The sequence below is a fragment of the Carettochelys insculpta genome, chromosome 16, assembly GCF_033958435.1.
Source record: "Carettochelys insculpta isolate YL-2023 chromosome 16, ASM3395843v1, whole genome shotgun sequence".
Classification (NCBI taxonomy): Eukaryota; Metazoa; Chordata; order Testudines; family Carettochelyidae; genus Carettochelys; species Carettochelys insculpta.
In genome coordinates this window covers 16,179,965-16,199,234 of record NC_134152.1, presented here as the reverse complement: position 1 = coordinate 16,199,234, position 19,270 = coordinate 16,179,965, and the positions used below count along the sequence as shown (strand labels likewise).

Sequence of the window (19,270 nt, the reverse complement as noted above, 5' to 3'; positions counted from 1 at the left end):
ACCTATTACCTGGCTCCCCTCTAATCTTCCCGCTCCGACCTCCCACCCACTCCAGTCCCCCATCACCCTCCCCCCTTCTACCTTCCCACATTCCAGTCCCCTCTCCCCTAGGACCTCTCCCCAGCTCCAGCCCCCCTACCAAGTTTCCCTCCCCCACTGCCCCCCCCCCGAGCCCAACCTCACTGCCCTTGTCCCAGCCCACCTCTCCCCAGTCAGCCTCATGCAGCTGGGCCACATGCTCCTCACCAGGGCCAGCCATGAGGAGGCAGGACCCCCACTCCCCCTGTGCAGACCCCCCAGCAAGGCTGCGGGGGCTGCAACCCAGCCATGTCCCTAACTCCCTGTGCTCCTAGCCCAGCCTAACAGGGCCCCCACATACGGGGCTGGGCGGATGCAGACGATGGGGCTCCTGTCCCTTGATCCCCATTGAGAGGTAAGGTCCCCTCCGCCCCAACCCTTGGCCCTCCTGGGGAATTGGAGTGCAACTGCCCTGGCCTGCACCACCCCTGTAAATAGTTCCCCCAGGCCTCTGGTTCCCAGTTCCCTCACCCCCTGCCAGATCATGGTTCCCCCCAGTTAATGGTTTCCCACAGCCCACAGTTTGTAGTTCCCCCAACCCTCCTGTAAATAGTTTCCATGGTTATGGAGAAGCACAGATTGTTTTAATGTGCTAAGTAAACGGTTTATTGGTGTTTAACCCTGTGTCCCTTCTGCATGTGTGGGAGTGGTGGTTGGGGGTGTGTGTGCATGGAGGGGGGGAGTGTTGTGGGAGTCAGTGTAGATCCCGGGAGAAGACCTGGCAAAGGGTCTCCCTTACCCGCACCCCATCCTGCTGGACCTTGCGGCACAGGGTGGCAGGCAGCTGCTCATACCCACGGCCTGCCTCAGCAACCCACCCCTGCATGAACGGCTCCTGCTTAGCCTCCACCAGGTTGTGCAGGGTGTAGCATACCAGGACACTGGGGAGGTCCACCTGCAACCTGGTAAGGAGCCATTGGAAGTGCCTCTACAAGTGGCTGAATGCCTGCTTGACAGTGTTCCAGGCCCAGTTGAGCCACTCGTTAAAACCATGCCCGTGTACGGCCTCATGAGCCAGGCCTGCAGGGGGTAGGCTGCATCCGCCATGATGCAGGGCAGCATTGTGGTGTTCCCTGATGCGGAGCTCCCTCTGTGGGGGTGTAGGTCCCCTCGGCCATCCGGAAGCCCAGCCCCAAGTTCTGGAAGACCGGGGCATCATGGGCGTGGCTGGATCAGCCCACACAGATGTTGTGGAACCATCCCTTGGTGTCGATGAACACCTGTAACACCATGAAGTAGTAGCCCTTGCAATTTGTGCTCCGGGGCCCAGATGGTGAGATGTGTTCCATCCAGTACCCTGAAGCAGTTCGGGAAGCCCAGCTCATCGAAGCCCTGGATGGTGGCATTGAGGTCCTTGAGGCAGATCAGCTGCCGAAGGAGGACCTTGTTGATGGCCCAGACGACCTGCAGGGCATGGAGAGAGAACGCACTTGTGAGTATGGAGTGGGGAGCAGCGTGCCCAGCCCTCCCCACTGCCCTGTCCTCGACCCCATCCTCTACAGGGCGTGCCTACATGGGTCGACTTCCTGCTGCCCCCTGAGTGCCCACCCATCCCTGTCCCCTCCCCTGTCCTTGGTGGGCGCTGTCTCCCCCCAGTTCCTGACGGTGCCCCTTGTTGAGGGACCCACTCTACCCTGCCTGTGGCAGGAGTGTGACCCGGCCATGGATTATCTCATTCAGGATGGCCCTGACAGTGGCCCTGCCCACCCTGAACTGGTGGCCGATGGATTGGTGGCTGTCTGGAGTGGCCAGTTTCCACAGGGCGATTACCACCTTTTTCTGTAGTGGGAGCACTGGCCTCAGGTGGGTGTCATGTGCTGGAGGGATGGGGCAAGCCAGTGGCACAGCTCCAGGAATGACCCCTTGCTCATCCTAAAGTTCTGCAGCCACCAGTTGTTGCCCCAGTTCTCCAGCAGCAGCCAGTCCCACCAGTCACTGCTTATGGGGTAGCCCCACAAGCAGCAGATGGCCTGGGGGACCAGGTGGGGGCATTGCACCCTGAGGACCACCAGGGTGGCCACCTGGAGCTGCTGCAACACTAGAACGCTAGCCATGACCTTGATGGGGGGAAGCTGCTCGGGATCCATGGGCTAGCCTGGGGTGCCTCCTGCAGTTGCTCCCCATCTCCCTGCCTGAGGACAGGTAGCCAGCCCTCAGCGTGTGCAGGCCGAGGCTCCTGCGGTGGGGGGGGCCTTTAAAGGAGCGGCTTGTGATGGCCCCTAAAGGGTTTGGCCGCCATGCATCCCTGCCCACAGAGTTTCCTGGGCCTGCACTTTCGAAAAAGTGCCCTGGGGCATGTGGACACTCTATTCTGAAAGTTTGGTGAGGCCTTTCGAAGCAATGGGTTGGGCCTTTGGTCCCTGTTTGCCTGTGTGGGTGCTCCTTTATGAAAGGACGTCTTTTGACATTTGTTTTCTAAAGTCATCCTTTCAGAAGGGCATTGTTGTGTAGACACGGTCTGTGGGCAGGGGAAGAGGTAGGGAAATTTATTTCTGTGGTGGTAATGTGGCCAGCACAGGGATCAAGTAGAAGGTAATGGCTCTCCCTTTTCTGAAAGCTTGTGATGGTTCAGTCTTCAGTACAGTTAACAGGAGGTAGTGTGCTAGCCTCTAATGCGCCTTGGGCATAATGGCCCTGTGACAGAGGGCACTTGGAAATGGGCAGCCCCTGCTTATCGCTCTCATAGGGCATTAGCTCTACCAGCTGCTTGGACACCCTTCCTGTGGTTACTGAGTCCATCAGTCCACTCCTTCACTCCAGGCCCTCTCATCCTCTTGGACCTGCAGGGCTTTACTCTATAGCTTAGCCTTCAGGCCATGTCCCATTGGCGTTCTCTCCCCTTTTGAGATACTGCAATTGTTTTGTGGCAAACTATCCCAGTCATTCAACTCCCCACTGCTTGTGGCTGAAAAGGGAACCCAGACCCATCTTCTACACCAGGCCCATCTTCTACGTCTTCTACACAGGTTCCAGTCCAGGGATCCACAGTGCAGGAGTTCCTGTTTTTTACTCTCCCAAGCATTGCCACTCCTTCCCTACGTTCTCTTTACAGTTTCCTGCTCTTCCCTCTTGTAGCGGGGGTGCGGGGGGGGCTGGCAGGGAGGAAGGAGGACCGTGCAGGAGGATACAACAGCTCATTTCCTCCCCTACTCTGCCAACTTCCTTTCTTTATAGGTACTTCCCAACTCTTACACTCAAGCTACATTTCATGAGCAGTAAGGTCCTGGCACTCCCTAGGCATCCACCAATTATAGCTTAAGATTAAACAGCCTAATTTACCCTTTCAAGCTTTGTGTGGAGTGAGTGCTCCATCAAATACCTCTATGAATTGTTCTGGCAGCAGAACTAGCCATAACCTAGAAATACCACAGACACGGGCCTCTGACATGCCCCTTATGTGCTTCCTGTCCTGGAGCACCTGTTGGTGAGAATTAACCTGGCAGCTGCCAGGCATTCCCACTCCATCAGGGTTAATTCAGGAGTCCAGGGCTTCAGGGTTCTCTTGGCCCTTTTATGATGCAAACAGGGCATAAGAGAGTGAAGAATCAAAGTAATATGTGCACGCCTAAGGGCAGAACACATTGATATTAATGGGAGTTGTGTTCCTAATATATCCCTTTCTTTTATCTTTTAGCATCTCTGACTGGTCCATTTAATAAAAGTAAAATACATTCTGTGCTGAAACTCCACGTAGTACCCAATCCCAAGGGCGAAAGAGGACTGACTGCCCAGCAGTTTTTAAACTCAGTTTCCTTTCTTTTGTTAGCTTTGCTACCTCTTTGCTTTAAAAAGTTAGTTAATTTTACATGTGACAACCAGTATGACCAACAGAGGACAGCAAATACTTCTTTTTAATTATCAAATGATTCTAAACTTCCAACTGTCATCCACATTTCCCTGAGGAAATGAATTTGAGTGATAACAGTTGCCTGTCTCAGATTGTGTGAGTAACTCAAAAGGCCCATTTTGCCATTCGCAATAATGCTGTTTTGGATTTTAAAAATGCCCTTTAAACAGGTGCTATTATGAATGAAATTGTATTTCAGGGATGGGAAGCCCTTGGATCTGGACTGCAGTTTGTATGGATCTGGATCCTGAGACTCAGGGCTGCTCTCCATAGAATCTGGCCTGCGATGGTTTGCAGGGTTTGGTGGACTGAACTGATCCTTGTGGGCCAGATCAGGCAAGCCGCAGTCTGGATCCAGACCATGGGCTCAGCCAGGGTGTGGGTCAGAGGCTGGCGGGCACAAAGGGGCTCCAGAGGCAGTTGCTGCTGTAAGTCCCAGATGGAGGGGGTGCAGCTGTGGCCTGGGCAGAATACCTGGAGGCTTCCTCCTCCTGCTCTGACTGACCTGAATTCCAGAGGTGCCTGGGAGCAGAGGGTGCAGACCCATGGGGGTTCAGAGGTGCTGCAGAGGTAAGTGCACCCCTGTTGCTCAGACCCCACTCTCCCATACAGCTCCTGTGCTCCCTCTGATCCAGACTGACCCTGACTCCCCACCCAGGCCCTGCTCCTGACTCTTCCCTCCCAGACCTTTCACCCCATCCTGACCATTCAGACTCTGCACCCCAAACCCTCCTGCACTTTCCTGTCACCTAGACCCATGCCCCCCAGCCTGCTGTTGCACCTGCTTCTGCCCAGACCCTCACCCTTCTCCTACACCCCTCTCCTGCCCAGATCCACTACCCACAGCCAGCTCCTGCACCGCACTCTGGCCCAGATCACCCACCCCCAGCACACTCCTGCACCCCCCTCCCTTGCCCAGACTCAGTAGCCCTGGCCTTCACACAGTCAGTGAGGTGGGGTATTTTGCTTCTCACTTCTGTGGCACCTGACTGATTTGTCGAGAGGACAGTGGCCCTTGATGTGAAAAAGGTTCCCTATCCCTGGTGTAGATGAACTAGTAAATTGCGCATTCTGTAGTTTTACATCATTGTTTATTCAAATCACAGAACTTCAAGGGAATTATAGCTCAGATACATTTTATTCATACTCTGTTTCTTTTAGAACTTCAGATGAGGAAAATATTTGTAATTATGTTTGTATTAAATGTATTAAATCCCCAAAACCATATAAAAACATATAAAATACACCATGTTCTGTGTTTACTTTAGGGGGGTGGAGTTAGGGAGATTTCCTGAATCATAATGAACATTGGAACAAAAGGAAGAATTTCACACTGCCAAGTGGAAATTAATTATGATAATCCAATTGCTCAACAAAAGTTAAACACATTTAAACCTATTATCTTCCTTCTCGAAAAGCTGATCATCATGGTTTTCTACAGCTGTCTCTGTTATTGTTGGAATACAGATTGTTTTCCAAACCAGGAATGCACTGAAATCCTTATTTAATTAGTAATAAATAATAGTAATGATACATTTATCTTTTTAATGCCTCATGTGTGAGAAACATAAAATACTTTTCAAATGTAAATTAAGCCCACCATATTTCTACATTATTATTATTATTATTATTGTTAAGACAAAGGTAGACAAAATATTTTAATACTAAATTGGGATGATTAATGTGTGCAAATTTTGAAGGACTGGATTCAAAGACATTAGACACATGCACAAAGCAAATACAAGGTAAAGATAAAGATTTATGAGAAATGCATGTTATAAATGTGTTTCCATCACAAAAAGCAGTGGTGTTCTGAGAATTGATTTACAGTGATCTTACGGCCTGATCCTGTGAATTACTGTGCACCTTCAACTTTTGTTTAAGGCAATGGGAAGTAAGAACCTGGCATAACTGGGCCTTATCATGCAAATTATTCTTCATGAGAATAATAAGTATTATTAATAATAATGCTTTGCATATATACAACAGTAGCTTCAGTGTTGAAGTGAATAAGGGTTTGTAAGATGTCACACACAGTGCAGGGTAGAAATGCACCACTGTATCCTGTAAGTACATATTATAAGCACTGAAATCAGAAATATATATATATATATATATATATATATATATATATATATATGCACACACACATATATGCGCATCTGGGAATGATGCAAGATCACCTGGGGGGAAGGAGTAAACACAAGAGACAGACAGCCACAAACATGATTAGAAAATGAGGAAAGAGGTTTACTGATTAGCTCTCCTTCACACATGACACTCCTACATCTTATCTAAAAAATGTGAGTTAAGTGCTTTGCAATTCTTTTTCTAAAAAAACCATTATCTGATCAGAGAAGCATGAAAAGCACTTTATTGCTCACTTGATTCCCACCCCACTCTGGGCTAGGAGCCCTCTGCAGGAAGTGAAGCTGAATTTCACAAATCTTCCCTTTCTGACGTCTCCCGAATTTCTAGGAATGCCCCTTCCTTGTACTACATTTGGAGGTGGCTTCTAGGAAAAAAATAATTTTCAGACAGTCTTGGACTCACCACACCTGGAGAAGGACCCACTTCTAAGGTTCTCTGACAAGCGCCCCAAAGGAGTTTAGAAACCAGGTGACTGGGACCAGCAACTCCAGTGACAGCGCTGCACGCCTTTGTAGCAATGTTGCAGAAGTGAGTGTGGAGCGGGAACGGAAGGAGAGAGAGGTGTCTGTGGCAACAATGAGTGGATCTTCTCTGGCTGGCTGCTGGGTTCTCCCCCTGCACTTTTTTTTTTCATTGACAGGAAGACGATGGTTTTAAAATTATTATTAAACCCTCCTGGTTTTTTTCTCCTTTTTACCCTGCCACCCCTCCCCCTTGATGTGGCCTCTTGTTTAGCTTATGGCGTGACCACGATGAAGAAATGTTCCTGGGAGCCTGGCAGTGTGATCTTTTTATGTAATGAGTCAGGATTTTGCCAAGGGAAGGAGCAGGGGGTGAGGATTGAGTGTTCGTCTCCTTCCGAGAGGAAAGCGGGCAGGCGAGCTGCACCTTTTCCTCAGGATCCTTTTTCCTGCCCCCCCCCCCACGCCCCCTTACCGGATGACAACTGGTAAGTTGTGTTTTCTTTTGACCACCTCCTGGCCTTGTCATACCCCCCCGCCCCCACCTCGCTACCAGACAGCGATTCCCACGCCTGGCGAGCGGCGTGTGCTCATGCACGTCTCTCTCCGTTCCCTGATCAGCAGGTGGGGGGTCCGCCGGAGCACACCGCCGGTGGGGGGGTGCTGCTGGAGGTTGTGTCTGTCTCGATGCGGGAGGGGGCTGCTGCTCGGAGACGGGAGGGTCTGTGCCGTTGCGTTTGCCCACGCGGCCATCACCCGCCCCGGGGGCGTGGGGGGCAGGGAAGGAGGGGGACGCCCCAGACAGAGCTCTCTGGGGACCACGCGCTAGACAGTGTCTGAGATTCAGCGGCAGCAGCCCGGCTGCCTCCCCCGAACTCGCCTCCCTCCTGGGCGGCCCGCTGCAGGCTCCTCCGCCCCAGCTCGCGCTGAACTGTGCCCTAAGCCATCCGCTGGGAAGGCGGTAGGTGGTGGCCCGCTGCGCGCTGGCGGTGGGTGTGTGTCCCCGTCCGTGCGCACGGGGTGCCGGCGGTCCGGCGGCGCCTGCCATAGCACACCGCACAGCCGCACGGGCTGCGCCTTTGTTCCCCCCCAGACACAACATGCAGAAGTGTAAACAGCAAATGTCTCGTCTGCTGGCGGGGCTCCTCGGAGACTGTGACTCCAGGCATCCCCCGGCCCCCGCCCTGGGGTGTGCTGCTGTGTCCCGGCAGCCAGGCGGGCGGGTGGGATTGCTCCTGTGCGGCTTGTTCCAGGGAGATTGTTCCGTTCAGTGGTGTGGAGCTAGAGCGTCGCGAAGTCAATTACCCCTCCTGCGAGTGCGGATCTGGGGTTTGGTCTGGGCTGGGGAGGCCGAAATTCTCACACGTGGGTATCTAGGGTTGCAGCCCAGACCCATTTCTAGAGTCGTAAATAAAAGCGCTGCCGAGCCCCTGCAGGACCTACTTGAGCTTAGTATGTCGGAACATCACGCCACCCATTCAGGTATCCAAATGTGGATTCCCGTGCCTGGCTTCAGGCATTTTTGAAAACTGTCACAGAAGGATCTTAACAAATATAAATACCATAAAGGCAAATAAGTTATGTATAAATGTGTAAATTATTCTGTGATTCTATGGGTACATTCTGAACTGCAGATGTATTACTTGCGGTAGTTAATAAGATGCATACTATCAGAAAGCCAGTTTTTTAAAAACAAATACAAATAAAAATGGGCGCAGTTTAATACAATTATTTTCTGTAAGAGCAGAAAAGTTGTTAATTTTAATGTTTCAACATATCAAATAGAGTGTGTTTGACATGCACATTATTTTCACTTTTAATATGCATGAGCAAAAATACCTCTTTTAAAATAGCGTACATAGTGAGCTGCTTCATTAGTCTAACTATGGTGACCAGTAATGTGTTTGAATAACCGAGTTTACTAGAACTTTTGCAGGATTAATACAGTTCAAGTTTCAGGAACTATCATCTCAGATAGAGACCCAATTTTTCTATTATTTTAATAAGGTATTATAATTTTTGCCAAATTAAGCATTTAGCAAATTCTGACAGTCATGGGAGACAACTAAAATATTTCAACTTTTACATGAAATAAATGGTACACACACAAAACTTATTCACTTCAGGAAGTCATCTTTGCTAATAGATATAATTTAGGTTGGGTCTAATAATGTACTATATTATTCTGTGTGGATTCAGAGTTGTTTAGCTGCACTATAAAAGAAATTAGAAAATACTGCTTTACTGTGTAGTAAAACAGTCATGAAACAGAAAGAGTATGGTTGCCCTTTCTGTTTTTCATTAAGCAAAGATTGTAACTTGGTTATGCTGTCCTGTTTTAGCTGTCAGAAAACTTAGTCATTTATAGTGAATAACGATTCAGTAGAATGGGCATATCTTGCAAAGAGAATTTATTTAAAAATTGACCTTCTGAAGGTTGTGGTTCCAGAGTCGGGGTTTTGGGGGCAAGATGAGCTTATGTTTTATCCAACTGGCCCACAAAGTCCCGCTTTTGGTGGTCACTTTGTTCTGCAAAAGAAACCTGTGCTTTATGGCTCTTACAAAGAACAGTAAACTAATGCTACACTATTATACTATTGCTGCACTTAGGACATGAATACTACACATGGTAAATAAATAACAATATTTTAACTTCATTATTGTCATCTGTGCAATAAGTGAGTAGAAAATGCTTCTTCTTTTTGCTAATTAGACAGAAATGTTCAGTTGTTGATGAGGTTTGTAAAAGCCTGTAGAAAAACATTCCAAGTTGTCACTCAGTTAATGTGACTCAAAAAATTACAATTTAATACTAGGGAATTTTGACTAAAGGAAAAGTTATTCACTGAAAACTAACAATGCCAGGTTAAAACTGTTTTAAAATACAGCAGTTATTAATGTTTCCACTGTCTTTATCTTGCTCACAGAATACTTCGGGGTTTTATGCACCTCTCTCAAATTATATCTTGAAGCAGCCTAAATGTGCTTTGTGTATTTCTAAAACTTTACAGAGGGTTCAGTATAAAATGACATTAGCTGTAATACATATTTTAATGGTAATATATTATACATTTACAATTTGTAAAAACTCCCAAATCCATTCTGCTACTTACACTTTGACAGGGAGACCCTTTAAAAAATTAGTATAGTTTTTACTAGACAAGTATCTACTTGCAATTTTAAATGGTGAGTCAAATAAACCTTTATGATTCATTAATAGAAAAGTTGTGTTTTTTGAATCCTTAAATATACAGCACATAGATTCAAGATGCAAAGAAATGGGTGTTAAATGATCTAAGTTTATGGAAGATTGTACATATATGCCATATATGTACAGAACACACACAGAGGACAATCCTCAGCTGGTATAAATAGTCATAGCTTCATTTTTATGTCAGCTGAGGATCTGTCTCATACTGTACATAAAAGATTTATGTGTTTATGTGTTGTCAGATGCTGTAGTCCAAGTTATTTATTTCAGCTGCTGCTTTTATATTTGCCACTTATGAGTTGCAAGTAGAAAAGCTGAAAATCCTTCAAGAAGGCCTGTTCAACCAATATTTGCATAGTGATATATCGTTAAGATAAAGCTGTTAATATGTGTATATTATTTAATTATAGCTAAGATCTGCATACTCAGTCAATAGAATATTATGCTAAATGGAAAAATTACACTAATATGAAGTGGAGAAGTGGATAGCTATATATTCCATACATATGTGTAAGTGAATTATAAAAGATATCCCCACTCCATATATAATAAATGGATCAATTTATTTTAAGACTGAAAGGATTATTAAAAGACATAGGACCGAATTTTTCATTATTGGATGCCTTTTAGCTGTTACTTAATATGAAAGCTTTTGCTGTTTAATGGTAGCATTTATGATAACACTTGATTTTTCATGTCTCATATGTGTAACTGTAGATAAATGTATTGAAGTAGTTTTCCATTAAAGTATTTAAAATTATACTAGCGAATACATTACAGTCAAAATTCTTTCTGTGTCTGTGCTTGATGGACCTCCCATTGCTTCCTGGGAAATACTTTAAGAAGTGAGGACTAGAGAATTATGAAGTTGGGAGGGAAAGTTAGTCTACTAGAGGCTCTTGCTCTTATAAAGTGGGAAACAAGAACGAAATGTAGAGAGGTGCTCCAAAGAACATTAAGAACCAACTCTTTTCTTATAACATTTATCAGTAATTTATTGCCACACTGGGCAATCCAGCTTTTGTTTAAAAGCTCTGAAAATTAAGATATTTAGCTTTGTAATGCTGAATGCACTCAGTAAAATGTTTCCATTCTTATCCATAATATTTTGTTATTCACCTACATTTTTGCAATTTTTAAACAGATTTAGATTTTCATGATAGCATGCAGATTACATGCATAATCTTCCTAGAAACATTCAGATAAATGTGAAAGTAGGTTGTGTTGATGAGTATGCTTAAATTCTAAGACTTCAACAAGTGTAAAGAATATGAGACTAATTCTGAAAGCATTCCTTATACAAAACTCTGATTGATTTAATTTTTTCCATTAGGAAGGACTAAGGATTCAAAGCTTGTTTGTTTCCAGTGTGTATAAAATGATAGATTCTATTGTCAAACAAATATACTAAACAGAAAATCTCTATTTTAATGTAAAGTTTGTACCCAAACCAGTGAGGTGCAGGTAATACAGTTATGGACACAATGATAATGTTTGTTGTAAAATGCAACTTTGACTTTTTATCCTATAAAGACCAAGTGAAGGATGGTATATCTATCTACAGTCTCAATTTCCTAGGACTTATTTTGTACTCCTAGCTTTAAAATATATAGATCAAGGGACTATTTATTTATTTATTTATTTTGTTGTTTAAAATGAGAAAATATATTTTATGGAAGATAAAATATATCTTATATGCTTCAAAATTAGTTTGTAATAAAAAATAATGGATATAAAATCAAAACTGTTTGGAATTGTTGAAGTTAAAAAATTCATCAGTCCCAGTAAAAATTCTTTATTTTACTTTAATAACTTGAAACATGGAGATATACATATCTTATACAGATGGAAGGGACCTTGAGAGTTAATTGAGTCCAGTCCCCTACACTTAACAGCAGTACCTATTACCATCCCGGACACATTTTTTTTTAATCTAACTTACCCCAGACCCTTGAAAGGCCCCTGCAAAGGCTAAACTCACAGCCTTAGATTTACAAGGCTAATGTCCTAAGCACTGAGCTGTCCCTCCCCAAGTTATAGCCAATTAAAAAAAAAAGCACGGCTTGAGCATTTTCGAAGTAAACTTTAAAAGAATATATAAACCTTTGAGAAACAGTGAAAGGGTGAGAACAGGCCCAGTCCTGTTCTTATTGAATCAATGTGGAAACTCGCATCAAGGTCAGTGGAAATAGATCAGGCCTGTGACCACCATCAGAATGCAATGACACGACTTGTTCTATCATCATAGTCCTGACCCTGCAAATTGTTTGGTACCCCCAAGTCTCTGGAGCACTAATTTTCACATTTTTACATATTGTGATCCCACCTGACAGCAGAAAAGTTTCAGGATTCCCCTCCCATTTAGTTGTAATTAAGGGGAATAGGTTTGGCCTACAGTTTGAGGACGACTACCCTGGAGCAAATGGAATTCTTGCCTGAGTAAAGTCTGAAAGATGAGCATCTTCCTATGCTGCTACCTATTGTGGTCTTTCAGGTCAAGGAAACGTTATCTTTTATATGCTCATTATACTCATGTGAGTAGATTAATTGCTTTCCGCTGAACTACTCTCATGAATATAGCCGAAAGCTTTTTTACATTCGAGTACAGAAAAATATTTATGAATATATGGAAAACACCAGTCATCTTTATGGTGCCTTTATAAAACTATATCTATTTCCATGTTTTGGCAGGTTATGCCAGGAGAAACATTTTTATTCTCAGAGCTTGTTGGTGACCTTTACAGTGTTCTATGAAGATTTTAAAAAAGAGCTGACCTGACCATCTGACCAGGAACCTGCACACACAGTGGAAGATAATGTAGAAGGGTTTGTTGCACAAAGCAAAAGATCGACGCTACCATGGTCTTATCATCTGTGGTTCGATTTAGCACGCCTAGTAGGAATGCATTAAATAGAACACTCAGGGTGTCCCTGTCGACTGCAGTACTTCTCGCTGTCGTGAGAAGTAAGGACAGTCAATGGGAGAGTTTCTTTCCACTGTGCAGCCATGTTGGAAATTCAATGTAGGGGACGTCAGCTCCAACTACGTAATTCTCATAGATAGTTGCGTATCTTGTGTTGCATTTCTTTTGCAGTGTGGACCTGCCCAAGTAGTTGCATTGGGCAGGTACCAACTCCATTTCAGATTGTGCCATCTGAGGATGTAAAGGTCCTAGCAAATTTAGCTTATTTAAGTCATGATTTGTCATATAGAGAGTGCAGGTCAATTAATAGTTATGCAAACCACTTGTGTGCAGTGTTTATATTTTTCTCAGTCAAACAATGCAGATAGTTAGGGATTGTGGAAAAAAGCACAGTCATGGCAAAAAAAAAAGGAATCAGTTTGTGTGTGTGTGTGTATTGCCAGCATGTCCAGCTAGGTCCTGCTTACTAAGGATTTGGTGCAAGGGCAGTGTTTACATAGGCCAGAGGTGTGTGTACATATGCTCGCATTGTTGGGTTGAGAGAAGGGGGAGGTTTCATGACATTCCTGGAGCATGCTGTGACCAGAAAGACAGGGTAATAACCTATCTTGTATTGTTTAGGTAACTTTCATTGTGTACATGCCAAGTATGACAACATATCAAGAATTGTGGCATTTAAGAAGGTTGTCAGTGACTTCTGAATCTCTGTGATAAAACAGATTTAAAATTCAGCCTTCTTAAGGTACTCCCGTTTTGGTTATCATGTGCATTCAAGAATGGACTCACACCTCCCTGGAGACAATCTCTAGCCTCTTAAAAGGGTATATTTTTACTTATTGTGCTTGAAACTGATGAGCTCAAAAAGAGGCCTTAAAATTGTTGTAGCAGTCATATGTGATTTCCTTATAATTTGAAAGCTTATATCATTTATACATGTTATTACTGTTAAACAAATCTGTTTCTAGGTTTTAAATCAGTACTGGTATATTTTAATTTGGCTGTCAGCAAGGGAATGGAGAAGTTACAATTCACCAGTATAATTTAATATTTATGCATTTAACCTTCAGTAAGTCAGTTATCTTTGAGCTTCTATCTCCTTGGGCTCAGGAGGTCAGAGTCTCTCGAATGGATTCAGGGCCTGTTTAAATGTATTGGTATAAAATAACAGCCAGATATCTGTCTTCTGCTGGTAATATTTTTCTTTCCATTCTGTAGGTTAGGAAGGAGAATTTTAGAAACAAACAATATGTCTTGTCATCTATGACAGGCCAAATTTAAACAGGCTTAACACAGGGAGAATAAAATCTCTGGCAGGTTTCATGGTAGGCCCACATGGGTCATACAGGAAGAATGACAGAAAGAAACACTGCAGCTGCTAGTGGTGATATATTTTTTATTTATACTTGCTGTTATTATTTGAACTTGTTGCTTTATATTACTTGAAAAGTTAGCATAATATTTTGGGTTGGTTGTGGTCGGTAGCTGGGTTTTTAGTGTTTAGTTTTGGTTTTTGCTTTCTTTGTTAGTATTACAAAACTTCCCTTTCTTTAGTAATTAAACTTCTCTATTCGCTAAACTTTTGTAACATCACACTGCTTAGTGCCACCCTCAGACACTTGGGTACAAATCCCAGAGAGGCCTGTATGCCTGACACCTGTTGTGTTTATGATAGTTTAAATCAAGAGTAACTGCACTGAAGTAACTGAGGTTATACTAGCATAAAACCAGTGTCAGGTCATAATAAAATCCCATGTATCTTAGGGCAGGGTTAGACTTATTTTCTAGAATGTATTATATTTTAAGATAGGAATAAGCGAAGAGCATAGGCAGTGTGTAGTACCTTACATTTAGTAAGAAATGAATGAACTGATCATTATCATTATGGCTATGTTTTAATTAGGGGTATTTTTAGTAAAAGTCATGGACAGGTTGTGGGCAGTACATGAAAATTCATAGTTCCATGACTTGTGCATGATTTGTACTATATACCCCTGACTAAATTTTGGGTTGTCTGGGGTGGGGCACTGCAGGTGTCCTAGGGAGGCAGCCTTGGGGGGATGTTCTGCAGATGTTTGCGAGTAGGAGCAGCATTCAGCCCAGGACCCCCATTGCTGCTGAGTGGGGTAGGGATGGTCTGTGGTCTGGGACCATGGTTGCAGCAAGGGGAGAGGCAGGCATTGGCACATGGCTTGGGATGTCTGCTGCTGCTTGACAGGGGTGCATGGTAGTGAACAGCCTGGAACCCTCATTGTTGCAAGAGGGCCAGACTGCCCTATCAGCAGCCAGTGCAGAAGTCATGGATGTCCCAGAAAGTCAAGGAATCCATGACCTATGTGACAGACTTGCAACCTTAGGGTGTGTCTTCACAACTGGGAAGATTGACACCGTTGCAGACGACCTTCCTGAGTTTTATATAGTGCACCTTGTAGGGATTTGCTAAATTGAACACAGAGGGTGCCCCGTCAGTGCTGGTACTCCTTCCCTTCCCTAGGACTAAGGGAGGTTGATGGGCACATTCACTCATATCAGCCTCCCACAGTGGAGACAGTGCAGAAGTTCAAATTAAAGTACATCAACTCAAGCATACTTAACATGGTTGCATATCCTAATTCGACCTTCCTCTTTAATGTGGACCTGGCCTTAGTTATCATAGTCAGCAAAATGACTATTCTTTACAGGCTACTGCACAATAATCCAGAGAAAAATCTGCCTATTATGTAGTATTTGTAATTGATTATTTTATCTTTTTAATCTTTGTATCTGAGGTATCTATTTAATATTCAGCACTAACTGCATCAAAAGTAATGCCTGCTTTTTTGGCAAGATTTATAAATTAGAAGATAGATCACGTGCTCACAAAAATTTTATTTTCTGTCCATTTATGTTATGTTACAGTAATTTTTTACCTGGTAATATTCCATTTTGTTAACAGAATCTTGCACAATTCTACTACATCTGGGCTGGGTCTCCACACACACTTTGAAGCTCTTAGAAGTTGTTCAAAGTTACCAAGTTGCCATACCACATACATTGGCCAAATCCAGCCTACTCTTTCTTACTACCAAATGAGACATCCTAAATTTATGTAAACTTGTAGAAAAAATATGAGAAAGAAAGAACGAAAAAAGAAAGAAAATATCTGGGTTACCGATTGCAGCACTTTTCTGCCAAAGAAGGATTCTGCAGATGACAGAAAGTCAGTTTCACAATAGTTGATAAAGGTGTTGGCTGATAATGTGGTCATCAACTATTGAGATTTCTGACATGGACGTCATTTGTTCTGCCCATGAGGTTTCCAGGGATCTTGTTGTGTTTACCTTGATTTCTTATGGACCAGGGAAATCTGAGGCCTTGTAGGCCTCAGCAGTGCATAGAGTACTCTCACTAGTGATGGATGGCTTAGAAACCCTGCACTCTTGGCATTTTGGATGGAAGGATCAGAACAGGACACCTGACTTTCCCCTAGATTCTGTGCACTTGAGCTTACTTTATGGAGAAATAATTCCAGAGGTGTCAGCACCACTTAGTCAGAATGGAAGACAATAAGATGCCTAGATTAATAAGGTTTCCAGCTCTGAGACTTGCCATGAAGACATAGTGGCAACCAGAAAACAGGTTTTGTTGGTCAGGAAGAAAGTTGAAAGTGAAGTCAGGTTCAAAGGAATGATTTGTTAGAACTTTCAGTAAGACTGTGGGATCAGACCAAAGACCTCCTGTTTAGGCACCACTTCAAGCTGTTGAAATTGCACCTGCTGAGCCAGTCTGCCTTCTTGTTAAAGGCCCCTCATGTGGGAATCAGTTTGAGGGAAAGGAGAGATTTCGCTTCCCATTGCATTATTTTCTTTGCATCTGCGTGCTTCTTCCTTGTCCCTTATTTGTTATATATACAATCATAGCTCTGTTACCTGACTAAATTAGAATATGACTTCCTTCAAAGTGAGTTGGGAACCTGTACAGAGTTATCTTGGTCACTCTAAGCTCCATAAGATTTACATTGTAGGCATTTTCCTCCAGGTTTGTTTAGTGAGGTGTTTGTGAAGACTCTGGGGCTTGGGAGGCATCTAGGGAGGTGTTTGTGGATATTCTTTGGCTCTGCCCAACTATGCAGGAATCTGAACACCCAGTTTGAGACTTGCACTTGTTCCATATCAGAGTGGTCCCAGACTTAGGGAAAAAAGCTCGGAGACCCTGAAGTGTCATGTTACTTGTGTAGTAATACCTATACAAAACACCAGAAGGTCCAGAGGGAAAAGACACAGCACAGTGATAGGACTCATGCAGCTGCATAGCAAAGAAAGAAGATCCTTGATCTTCTGGAACCTATTAGGTGATGGATAGATTTTTGCTATCAACTTGTGTATGTCCATTTCCAGGCGAGATATTCTTGATGATGGAATCAGAGAATTTTTCTTGAGGTTGTTGATAAAGCTGTATGTCTGCACAAACTCTTGAGTCTAAGTCATGCTGCCATGAGATGCAGCAGGGGAGAGGATTCTGTTCAAGAAGTTATCAAGGTCAGTGGTTTTTGCATATGTGGTCCACAGACCTGTGAGTATCCACAGAGTGTATCTAAGGCATCCATGAGAAGTTGTCATTGTCATAGAACAGAGGATTTCATCCTATGGCTCATGGACCTTTGGGGTATGCAAATGATGTTTATGATTGCTGAAGGGGTTCATAACTCAGCTGAAAATGCATAGGGATGTGAAAATGAAAAAAGTTTGAAAACCACTGGTGTAGGTGATCTGAATCTGGCTGTGAACACCATCAATATCTCTAAAGTCCCAGGTGAAAGGATAAGGCCTTTTTTCTGTAGCCCTATTGGAAAGCCTGTGGCCTTATTGGAAGGCCTAAGGCTCTGATCTACAGCCCAGTTGAAAGACCAGCAGCCATTTGCTGAAAAGCCGGAAGTCACATTCCATCTAAAGTGCATTAAAACAGTGCAATACCAAGCTGTTAGGAAGGAGACACTGTCCTAATGGCAACCAATATCACCAGATAAAGAAACAGATCTCCAGATGGTCAAAGAACACAGTAGCATTTCATCTGGGAAGAAACTCAGTGGTTGGGGTTGTGAAATCCCCAGTCTCTTATTATGCTCCCCTCTTTCCTATTGTTTACCTATATGATGTCTGTCTGTTTTTTAATTGTTTCTGTGTGCTGTAAAATTAATTTTGCTAGTTTGTAAATCAGTTAAGGTGGTGAGATATAATTGATGAAGGAATTAAGTTGCAATATGTTAGGACTGGTTAGTAAATTTTTAGTAAAAAAATTGATTAAGGTATAGCTAAGAGGGACTCAAGTTTCATTATACAAACTGGAGTCCAAGAAAGAGACCAACAGGAAAAGGAAGGAAAGCAAGATGTGGAAGGAGAACTCACCTCCAAGACACGCCTGAGATCAGAGCTTCCATGAATCCGCTGCATGTCTTGGATGTGCAGCGGGCACAATTCAGACAAGAATGATCTTTCCTAGCCACCAGGGGAAGTTCAGCTGCCTTGATCAGGATTGGCGAGCATGGCATTGTAGGCTTAGCATGTGTATTCTGCTTCCTGGGTAACTGTTAGTAGAGAGTAAGGGTATTACCGTGTAAGGCTTTTTCACTGATAAAAGATCTTGCAAACCCACAAGAAGTTTCACGCTAAGCCCTAGGAATTGGATAGTGCTATGAAATCCAAATAGTCCCTTTCATGTCCACTAAGAGCTCTGAGGAGGGAATATAAACCCACTTTCAGCCAGACATATTCCTTTCATCCCTTCTCTGCGCAGAAGTATCAATGAAAGGGCAGGAGAGTCTTCTAAGGAAAGTCCTGGAACTAAGGTTCAGGCAGAAAGCCCCACAGGGGTTCTGCAACCTGCAAAATCACTTCTAGACAATGAGCAAGTCCACTTCTGTCTAGAATTGAATCTAGGCAGAATGGCAGAATTTCCCATTTCATAGAGGATGATATACGCAGACCACAGATAACTGAGACAAGTAGACCATGAGACAGAGATACTCCCTCAAGCTTAAGGCACCAACCCATCTTTTCTTCCTCTATGTCCAGCAATTCCATAAAGCACAAGCTGGTTCAGAATGAGATTTTTCATTTTCTGGATATAGGACCAATAGAAAGTGTTTCCTCAGCAGAAAGGTTCTCAAAGACCTAATCCTCAGGTCTCTTGCTAGCACTGAAGATAACTTGGAAACTAGGTCTAAATCTAGTGTCACTAGTTCTGGAGATAGGTTTCTCACTTGCACTTGAAGCTAGGTCTCCTGCTAGCTCTTAAGCTGGCTCTGAAGCTAGGTGTCTCACTAGCACTGACGCTAGGTCCCTCTCTAGAAGGTTGTTGATAAATTGGAAAGATTCAGAGAAGAGCCATGATAATGCTTACATGATTAGATAACATGCCTTACAGTGTTAGAGTCAAAGATTCCAATCTATTTATCTTAACAAGGTTAAAGGGTAATTTGATTACCAGCTGTAAGGCTACATCTACACTACAGTGGAAAGTCTATTTAAGCTACACAACTCCAGCTACATGAGTAATGTAGCTGGAGTTGACATACCTTAAATCGAGTTACAATGGGCTCTACAACATATGAGATCCACAGGAG

General features: G+C 43.8%; 1 long non-coding RNA gene across 1 annotated transcript; it reads right to left on the bottom strand.

Moving 5' to 3' along the window:
• Window positions 1-692: 692 nt before the first annotated feature.
• LOC142021673 (uncharacterized) lies at window positions 693-7,130 on the bottom strand. The gene is made up of 3 exons (XR_012647741.1): window positions 7,013-7,130; window positions 6,479-6,696; window positions 693-1,482 (listed from the first exon to the last, which is right to left on the bottom strand). It is a non-coding gene; the product is annotated as an uncharacterized LOC142021673 (long non-coding RNA).
• Window positions 7,131-19,270: the final 12,140 nt, after the last annotated feature.